The 10,052-nt window shown below is 35.3% G+C and overlaps 1 pseudogene; it reads right to left on the reverse strand.

Annotated features, from left to right (window-relative positions):
* Positions 1-7,979: 7,979 nt before the first annotated feature.
* On the reverse strand, positions 7,980-8,105 carry LOC145254997 (U2 spliceosomal RNA; annotated as a pseudogene).
* Positions 8,106-10,052: the final 1,947 nt, after the last annotated feature.

The following is a 10,052-nucleotide window of genomic DNA, read 5'->3' on the forward strand; positions in this document are numbered from 1 at the left end:
CGTCCAAATTTAAGACGAGTAGCTAATTAAAATTAGAGGTTACCATTTCAGATGATTAAGCCGATGTTAATAAATACATGGTAGAAATCCGGAACAAAGATGTCCACGAATCAATCGGAGATACAACCTCCCAATGGGCATTCCTATACAAGGTTAATCGTACCAAGTGACTCTGTCGAAGGGAAGGAAGTGTTGCTTATGATAAAGTTGGATTTTTAATTTTTTTTATAGTAAATAGGTAATTTTACTTTTTTATTGGTGTCAATACAGTGTACCTTTTTATTAATAATCCTTTTTAGAGCTTTTTCATCTATTCTGTAATTATGATGCATTTGGTGTTTGTAAAACAGTTGACTATATTTAGAGGATGTTGGTTTAAAATTTATCTAATTCTGATTAACGGTTTTAAATTTCGTGATTTGTTGATCGATGAAACGTTTTAAAAAATTCACTGCTAACTATGGTTTGTTTACTGTTATTGAATTCTTGTTGTAAAATAGTTGGAAAAGAGGAGATTAAGTAGGTCCGGGTTAGTAAATTGTTAATTATAACAGTTTTATATCGAAATGGCATTCGCTAATTTAGAGTAGAAGGATTTTTATTCTTCGTGTTTTTATATATAGAGCCGGAATAGCTATAATTAACAGCATCTATAATGGAATCTAGGAAAGGAAATATGTTGTTTGTGTTTAATTCATATGTGAATTTTAATACGGAATTATTTTGGAAAGTTCTTTGTAATGTGTTCATTTCTTCTTCATTATTAACAAGCATGGGCGCCCGGCGTTGCCTGGGTGTTTGGCGGGGTGCGTTGAGCGAAAAAAAATGGTAGCAGACAGGGAGGCTCGAAACTGTACTGCGAAGGAGGAACAAAACGTGGAAAAAAGTAACGTCTTACCGTTGCATCGATCGTCAAAGTGGAAGTGGCGATGGTTTACATTAAGGTTAGTCAATCGTAAAGGGGAGATGACTTTCGAAAATATCGGCGAAATAAACAACCCCTCCCTGTAGAGAAGTGCCCAGTTCAGTATGAATACATTAATAATTTTAGCTAATTTTTCGATAGTGATCATCCGAAAGGTCGAGCTTCAAAACGATACTGATTTCAAAAAAGTGCCTCGTCTCTGTCAAAAGTTTTAGGCAGACATACATACATACATACACACATTTATACAGACATGCGAGATTTATATTATAGATAAGTATTAAAATACGATCGGCATATTTATTTATTTATGCTATTGACTATTTTATTTTCTTGGTTACAGATCTAAAATTACTGAAATAAATTAAAATATTATAGTTAATCGTATTTTACAACAGTGCAACGCCGGGTGGTCAATACTGTATAATTGATACACTCGATCGATGCCTCGAAAGACACAGGATACCCCTGTAGAGGCAGTTGCGCGTGTAACTGTGAGGCAAGGGTCGCGCAATTCCTAACCACACCTCTTCTGAATCGGCGCTGTTTGGGTCAAGTGGCAAGGAGAAGTCTAGTACGACTGGAAACAATGCCGAGATAAGCGGAGAGTACATACAGCACCTGGAAGTCCCAAATGGTCACCCATTTTAGTACTGACGAGGCTCAACGTTGCTTAACTTCGGTGATCCAGCGGGAACAGGTGTGTCAACGTTATTATGCCGTATAATTGGTACACTATAATAATCAATATTGAATTAGTGCTATTATAATAAATATGAAATCAGTACAAATTTTAATGCATTAAAGCGGATGTTACTGTCGGGTAAAATCGGGTAATTTGCTAGTGTATATCTTCAAGAATACGGACACCTGTTATTTTGATACGTTGATTTATTTGCTTGCCTGATTATCACTTGGTTTTATCGTTGCACAACCGTTTCAGCCTGTAAAAGGTTGGCACGTAAATGCCATTCGTAATTGTCGAGTCAGCTATGTTTCTCGTAGAAAATCCTTACGATTCGACTTTACCAAACTCCCAGAAGTTGGTTTTCCCAACGATCGAGAAACTAATAATTCTACTTGCTGCCAGGCCATTAAAGGTGGACATCCTCTTTATTGTTAAAAAAAAGGTACCTCATTGTTTTCTTTTCTTTTTATTTCAATGTTTCCGCCTTTTTATTCGCTTTGTTGTCGGTTTTTTTAAAGGGCTTTTATTTTTTCTTTTGTTTTGGTAATTTTTTTTTTTGGTTTTGTTTTTCCTAGAGTTAAACTTTCGTCGTTCACGTTCTCTAGAAACGGTTATTGGTCAATACGATAAGGTCCGAAGAAATAAAAAAAAAACAACAACAATGGCCAGTAATTATTCGGAAATCATTTTGACGTGCCAAACCTTGAAGACCAGTTTGACTGGGGACATATGTATTGAGTTTATTTTTATCTTTACGCAAAATCTGTGTTTTTTTTTTAAAATCTTATTTTAACAGAATAATCATTGATGTTAAAAATCAAAGTTTTATGTGAGATTTGTAGAAACTGACACGATATGTGCGAGGTGGTTTTAAATGCATTTAACAATTTCAACTGGCAATGTGTGTATTATAACACTATGTATTGGTGACACAGGAATCGCATTTGTAACACCTGGAGGGCTGCAAATCCTCGAATGGCTTCCGGGCCTTGATAAGAGGTGACCTCCATGTAAAACAATGTTGCAACAATCTTATCATCGTTCAGTAGTTTTATTTTTACATTTTGTATACTTTTTCATATTTATACACATATACTCAGTGTACATTATTGTCAAAACACACACACACACACACACACACACATATATATATATATATATATATATATATATATATATATAAAGTTTTTTTTATATGGTAGTCACCACTTATCAAGGCCCGGAAGACACTCGGGATAAGGGTTATTGCGTGTACAGTAATCAATGGGATAATATCGTAGTAATCGTTAGTAATGGAGATTTGATAAAGTGTCTTACTTAAGGGGGTGGTTTATCAGGAATTTGTTTATGTTAGACTTGAGGTCATCAAAGTTTAGCCAGGTGGGAAACAAGCAACCGGGAGAGAGTTCAACAGGTGTGTACTACTAAGAAATAAACTTTGCTCATGGAATATATGCTTTGATTTTGGCACAGATAAAGAATGGGAAAAAATTTTGACAGTGGTTTTAACTGGACGGGTGTTTCCGTGAAAGATTGGCGAGGGGGAGGCAAAAATTCGAGCTCAGACGAACATTTGCCATGGAAGTAACGATAAAAAAGACAGGCTCGCAACGTCACTTCTGTGGGAGAGAGGTTGCAGGGAAGAGAAACTGGCATCCTCCACTGAGTCACAAAGTCTATTTTGTACTCTGTCAAGGCAAGATAGGCTATTTTTAGCAGCTCCTTTCCAGATGTGGGTACAGTACTCCATCCTTGGACGTACTTGGCTTTTATATAGATAGAGAATTGCATCAGCGGTGAGATATCTTCTGGAGCGGTAGAAGGATCCTACCATTTTCCCAGCGACCTCAAGAGTGAAGATTCCATGTAAGAATCGTCGATTATAGTTTAAAATGAATACGTATGTATTATATATGCTCGAAAGCCAAATCATAGCGCAATGTTATGTGGATAAACAATATTTATTGTTTAAACAGATTATATTTCGAAGCAATACTTCATCTTAAAAAATGTGTACATTTTCTTTCATTTTGTTCTTTTTAATTGCCATGGTGTTGAATTTATTAAGAAAGTTATTAAAAGAAACTGTCCGCACTGTTGTTCTTAGCGGTGTTGTTTTGAAATGTCGTAATGGCGTTGGCTACGCGTTTTTCAGGTCAGTTTTAGATTCCGTGTTAGAAGCGTCGAATAAAGTTTCAATTTAATATGTATTATATAGCTTTGATGCCAAATCATGGCGTATTCATTCATATATATATATATATATATATATACATATATATATATATATATATATATATATATGTATATATGTATGTACGCATATCTGGTCCAATCTCTGGCCCCCTCCCTAATCCTTCATGATAAACACCCGTCTAGCTAAAACCATTGCCAGTAATTTCCCCCACTCTTTATCTGTGCCTAAATCATAGCGCAATATTATGTGGATAAACAATATTTATTGTTTAAAAAGATTATATTTCGAAGTATGATTCCATGAACAAAGCTTTTTTTTTCTGAGAAGTGCACGCCTGTGGAATTCTCTTCCGTTTGCCTGTTTCCCACCTGGCTACAACTTGGACGTCTTCAAGTCCAACATAAATAAATTCCTTATTAATCGCCCCCCTCCTAAGTAAGCCACTTTATCAAATCTCCAATACAAACTATTACTACGATAATATCCCATTTATTATTGTGCACAAAATAACCCTTATCCCTGAGTGGCTTACGGGCCTTGATAAGTGGTGATCCCCATGTAAAAAAAGAAAGAATTATTATATTACACTATATGTGTTCTGGAATTCAATAAGCTTGATATTTTTTCATAGTTTATGAAATTTATATTAAAAAAAATGTTTGTTTTTTTTTCATTTAAAAATATTATACTTTTTAAACAATTACGATTAGCCTATACAATCTGCGTACGTTTCACGTAAATGTTTAACTGAATGATGGACAAGTGCTTATTTAATAGACATTTGATGAAGAACACTTACGATCACCGATTCGAAGTACCGTGATTAGGTTCAATCCACGACTTGGGAAAGGTGCTAGTCTAGCCGTACTGACGAAGTGTGATATAACGAAACAATACTTTATGTGAATGCCTACAAGGCTCCCATCTGTGGGTTTAGCACTGTTGTAAACGTATTTCACCCAATGTTATGTTAAGCGAAGCTCATTATGCGTTTGTTGTGATCGCTGTTCATATTTTTTACTCTAAAAAATCAAGAGCTAGGTTTACGGAAGTGGTACCACTAAAACGATCGACCTTTTGTGCCCCAGAATGTATATTACCACATAGTAACGATAATTATCAATGCACCTTTGCCAGCGATGAAGGATGGTTGTGTATGAGTCTCTGAAGCGTGCTTTGTCATACGAGAGTGTTTCAAAGTAGAACCTCCTATTTTTTTTTTTTTTACTCAAAAGTCGAAGATCTACGAAAACGATAGTGAAAGCTTTGTGTTTTAGAATTGATTTTATTACATAGTTATCACGATTCTCAATGAACTTTTGCAAGCAATTACATGAAACACCTCTGCTTCTGATACCTGTCCATGACGGGTTGTTTATTACAGTCAAAGAATGTTAACAGTGACAAAAGAGAGATTAAATTTTTAGGTTAGTTTTTTTTTTTTACATGGAAGTCACCACGTATCAAGGCCAGGAGGCCACTCAGGAATAAAGATTATTGCGTGTACAGTAATCAATGGGGCAATATCGTAGTAATCGTTAGCAATGGAGATCTGATAAAGTTTCTTACTTAAGGGGGCGGTTTATCAGGAATTTGTTTATGTTAGACTTGAAGACATGCAAGTTGTAGTCAGGTGGAAAACAGGAAAACTGAAAAGAGTTCCACAGGTGTGCACTTCTAAGAAAGAAGCTTTATTCATGGAATCTACGTGTTGATGTAGGCACGGATATAGGGTGGGGAAAATTACTAACAGTGGTTTCAGCTAGACGGGTGTTTTTCGTGAAAAATTGGCGAATGGTGGCTAGAGATTTGAGCTCAGACGAACACTTGCCATGGAAATTACGATAAAACCGAGACAGGTTAGCAACGCCCATTCTGTGGGAAGGAGCTTGCAGGGTAGAGAAAATTGCACCCCCCTCTAGGCTTCGAAGTCTATTTTGTACTCTGTCAAGGCAGGATATTTTTTTAGCAGTTGCTTCCTAGATATGGCAGCAGTACTCCATCCTTGGACGTACTTGGCTTTTATATAGATACAGCATTGCATCAGCAGTGAGATATCTACTTGAGCGTTAGAAGGATCCCACAATTTATCCAGCGACCTTGGTAACAGATTTGATGTACATGTTCCATTTCAATCGGGAGTAAAGTCAATCCCAGAAGCTTTTCAAAAAGGGTATGCATCAGTTCAATTATCATGAGAGTGAAATGTGTAGTCCCCTCTGATCAATTCGGGCAGAATAATGAAATAGCGGCTGTTACTTTTTGAACACCCCACGTATATTACTTCGTCACTGTGTATACGGGCATAGAATTAATAGTAAAAGTGAATATGCAAATGCATGTGTGCGAATTTATGTAGTGTAGTGCGGTTGTTTAAATGTTCTGTTTCCGTTTTTAGAATTATTGCGCGTTTGATAAAACTCTCAACAGACACTTCTTCGCTTGCTTAAACATCTCCAATGCAAAAATCCATGCGACGTTTTTAAGAGGGCTATCTTTTGCGGAAATCATCGAAGGTCGTAAAATGTAAAGACGAAAGAAATACGATTTGTTTAAAGCCTCGAAGCTCTTCAAAAAGAAGGTGTCGAACAGAAAATATAAGATCAAATCGATCGTTATTTTTAAGAGCGTTATCGTTTTTTTTTTTAATGCGTCTATGTTTATTTGTGAAATATGAAAAGCAAACGCATGGTGGGGGCAATGTGTGAAAATGGGGAAGGAGAGTATTGGAAATGGAGCGATTACCTATCGAAGAAAAAAAAAGGTTTGCTTAGCATGATGCGTCACACAAGAAATAAAATATTGATATTTTTTAAGATAAAAAAAAAGATTTACATATATATATTTAAAAAAAAAAAATACAAATGTAAAAATAAGTTTAGTTTTCTAAAAAAAAATAAACCAAAAAAGAAAATTATCGAATTATATTTCCGAAAAGCTGGGGAATTTTAAAACGGTTGAATACGAAATGGAATTTGGTGCAAATGCGGTAGACTTTTTAAAGCAGTAAAAAAAGAGTCTGCGGTTAAGAGATGAAGAGAGGATCGGGAAAGACGATGGATATGCAGAAAGGTAAAAAGCATAAAAGAGGAGAAATAGGAGGAAAGGTAAAAAGCGATTATGAAAAAAGCAAGCAATAAAGAGAGGGGGAGAGACAGAAAGACGGAGAAATACAAAGAAAGACGATGGGAGGGGGATATGTGAGTAACGCATAAAATAGGAGGAAGTGTGGGGAAGAGGTAAAAAGCGATTATGAAAAAATAGCGATTGGAAGAGAGAGTGAGAGGCATAGAGAAATGGAAACAAAAAATAAGAGAGAAAAGAGAGGGAGAGGGATATGAGAAAGAATAGAAGAAAAAAAAAAGGAGAAATAAAATAAAATGGACTTTGGAAACCAAAAACAACAACAGAAAAAAAACAAGAACTTAAAATAAAAAATAAAATTAAGAAATATTTTTTTAAAAAATTGCCAGAAAAGTAAGTATGTAAAAATAAGAGAAAATAGAGAAAGAAAAACAAAACGGTGCGTGAGAGAAAGGGAGTTGAGAGATAGTGAAATAATAAAAAGTAGAAAGCTGTAAAAAAAGAGAAACAGAAGGCCAAGACCACAGTGTAGTATCTGTTCTTATGCTACCCTTAATCATGTCTGTCCTCGGATAGTCAAGGAGTAATCCTTCATCACTGAGACAATTTTCAGTGCCCCATTTTGAGGAGCTGGATTTTCACCAAATCAAAAACCGACTTGTATCTAACTTTGCACTCGTGGGGAGTCAAGTAAATATGAATAGAAGGAAATATAAAAGGTGAATATTCAACGAAAGGAAGAAAGTAAGAAATATGAGCAATGAAATAAATTATAAAAGTATATATTGGTAGAAAGAAAGAAAACAAAGCCGATAGCTATTAGTCGCGTGCTCTCGTGTAATGAATGAATGCGTGAATGTAGGATTGACATGAAATTCTAAAAGATAAACAAAAATGACTAAAAAATGGGCTGAAATAACTTAAATAAATAAAAAGTAAATAACTTAGAATGACTTTAATGAATTAATGATGACTTTAACGACATTAAGAATGATTTGAATGCTTAAAAATAACTTGAATCCTTCAAAAACAATTTGAATGATCTAGAGAATGACTTGAATGGTTTTGAGACTGACTAGTTGTAAAGTGGGTGATCATTTTACATTTAATTAATACAGAAAAGTGATCCCTCACTTTATATCACAATAAGTACAGCATGTAGTAAGAACAGATACTACACTTTGATCTTGGCCAAAAGGCTTAGAAAAGGGAATTTATTTGCTCCCCTACCGGGGAGTAGGGGAGCAAATAAAGCGGTTTCCCCACATATGGTCTTCGCTTGCAGTATCTGCCGGAGCAGATGGTATTTATTTGCTCCCCCACCGAGCAAATTAGGCACAAGCCCATTTTTAATGTGAGGAGTGAAGGGGATATGGGGACAAACTCCCCGGGGAGTAGGGGAGCTGGATAGTGACAATTGGTATAAAGGGTTGTCCCTACATTGAAACATATCTTATTTGTGAGGTTGCCCCCACATATGGTATTTGCTTGCAGTATATGCCGGATAGATACTACACTTTGATCTTGGCCTAAAGGCAAAGAAAAGGGTATTGATTTGCTCCCCCACTGAGTAAATTAGGCACAAGGTCGATTTTTAATGTGAGGAGTGAAGGGGAAATGGGAACCAGCTCCCCAGGGAGAAGGCGAGCTGGATAGTGACAATTGGTATGAAGGGTTGTCCCTACATTGACAAAGGTCTTGTATGTGGGGGTTGGTATTTATTTGCTCCCCCACCGAGAAAATTAGGCACAAGGCCGATGTTTAATGTGAGGAGTGAAGGGGAAATGGGGATAAACTCCCCGGGGAGTAGGGGAACTGGATAATGAAAATTATTATGAAGGGTTGCCCCTACATTGACTACGGTCTTATATGTGGGGATCTCTCCACATATGGTCTTTGCTTGCAGTATCTGCCGGAACAGATATTACACTTTGATCTTGGCCAAAAGGCCAAGAAAAGATTAAAAAGCTAAGAACAGCATCTATTAAGAACAGACCTTTTATCTTAACCAAAAAGGCAAAGCACAAAAGTGTTACGGACAGTCCGACAGACAGACCGACCGACCGAACGACGGAGTGACTTATAGAGTCGCATGCACGCGACTAAAAATAAGGAGGAATAAAAAAGAAGAAAATAATAAAACACATGCAAAGATAAGAAAAATAAGACGAAAATAAAAATAATACTCGAAAGTGAAATTTTAACGTTTTCGTTGCTTGTTTTACGATATATCAATCAATTTTTCTGGTAATTTAATGCTGAATTTAGTCATTTTCGTAAAAGTTTTTTATGCTTCAAGTTCTTTATATCTTCAAATATTTATTCATGTGTGCGGTTTCCTTGTTCCGTTTTACGGCATGTCAACCTATTTTGAGTATTCTATATGCTGAATCCAGTGATTTTGGTAAATGTTTATTTTTATGCTTAAAACTTTTATACCGTCAAATATTGATGATCGATGTTTAATATGGTTGTTTCGTTTGATGCAGGTACGGCCAATAAAATGAAGGAAAAATAAAATTGTTTTTTTTTACACTAATTACAATCTATTAAAATCCATTATTCAGCAACTTTTTTTTCCTGAAATTTATCGTATGCAAAGCAAAATAATATAAAATTTTTCTACTATTTTTAATAAAATTTTCAATTTTTAATTTACCAAAATAAAAAAAATAATTAGATTACTATTCATCGCCATTTTTGTCTCGATGGATAAAACATTTGAATATTTTTTAAAATCTTTTTGAGCGAGTTAACTTTTGTCTGAATAAGATTTACTGTAATCTGCTATAAGAATATTCCAAAATATTAAAAAATAAATACCTGAATTTCAAATAATTTCATCTTCTATTTCATGTATAAATTTCTCGAAGGTAAGGAAAGAAGAGTCAGTGCCAAATAGGTGAACCTTTTGAGAATGTGTTTGAGAAAACTCCTGCATCTAGTATCACGTTTGCTTGTCTTGACCCGGTCTTGCCATCAGTCCCAAGTGTTTCTGGACGAAAGAGTGTGATAGATGCAAAAATTTCGCACATTTTAAACTAAGTCAAGCGCAGTAAAGCGGGATATAACAACTATTTGTAAATGTGAACATCCTTTATTGTTGAAGAAAGTATCGTATTTTTAGCAAAGTGCGCAGCTGTTCATCGATTTATTTC

This window comes from Euprymna scolopes, chromosome 30 (assembly GCF_053919585.1).
Source record: "Euprymna scolopes isolate OS-2025 chromosome 30, ASM5391958v1, whole genome shotgun sequence".
NCBI classification, from domain to species: domain Eukaryota; kingdom Metazoa; phylum Mollusca; class Cephalopoda; order Sepiida; family Sepiolidae; genus Euprymna; species Euprymna scolopes.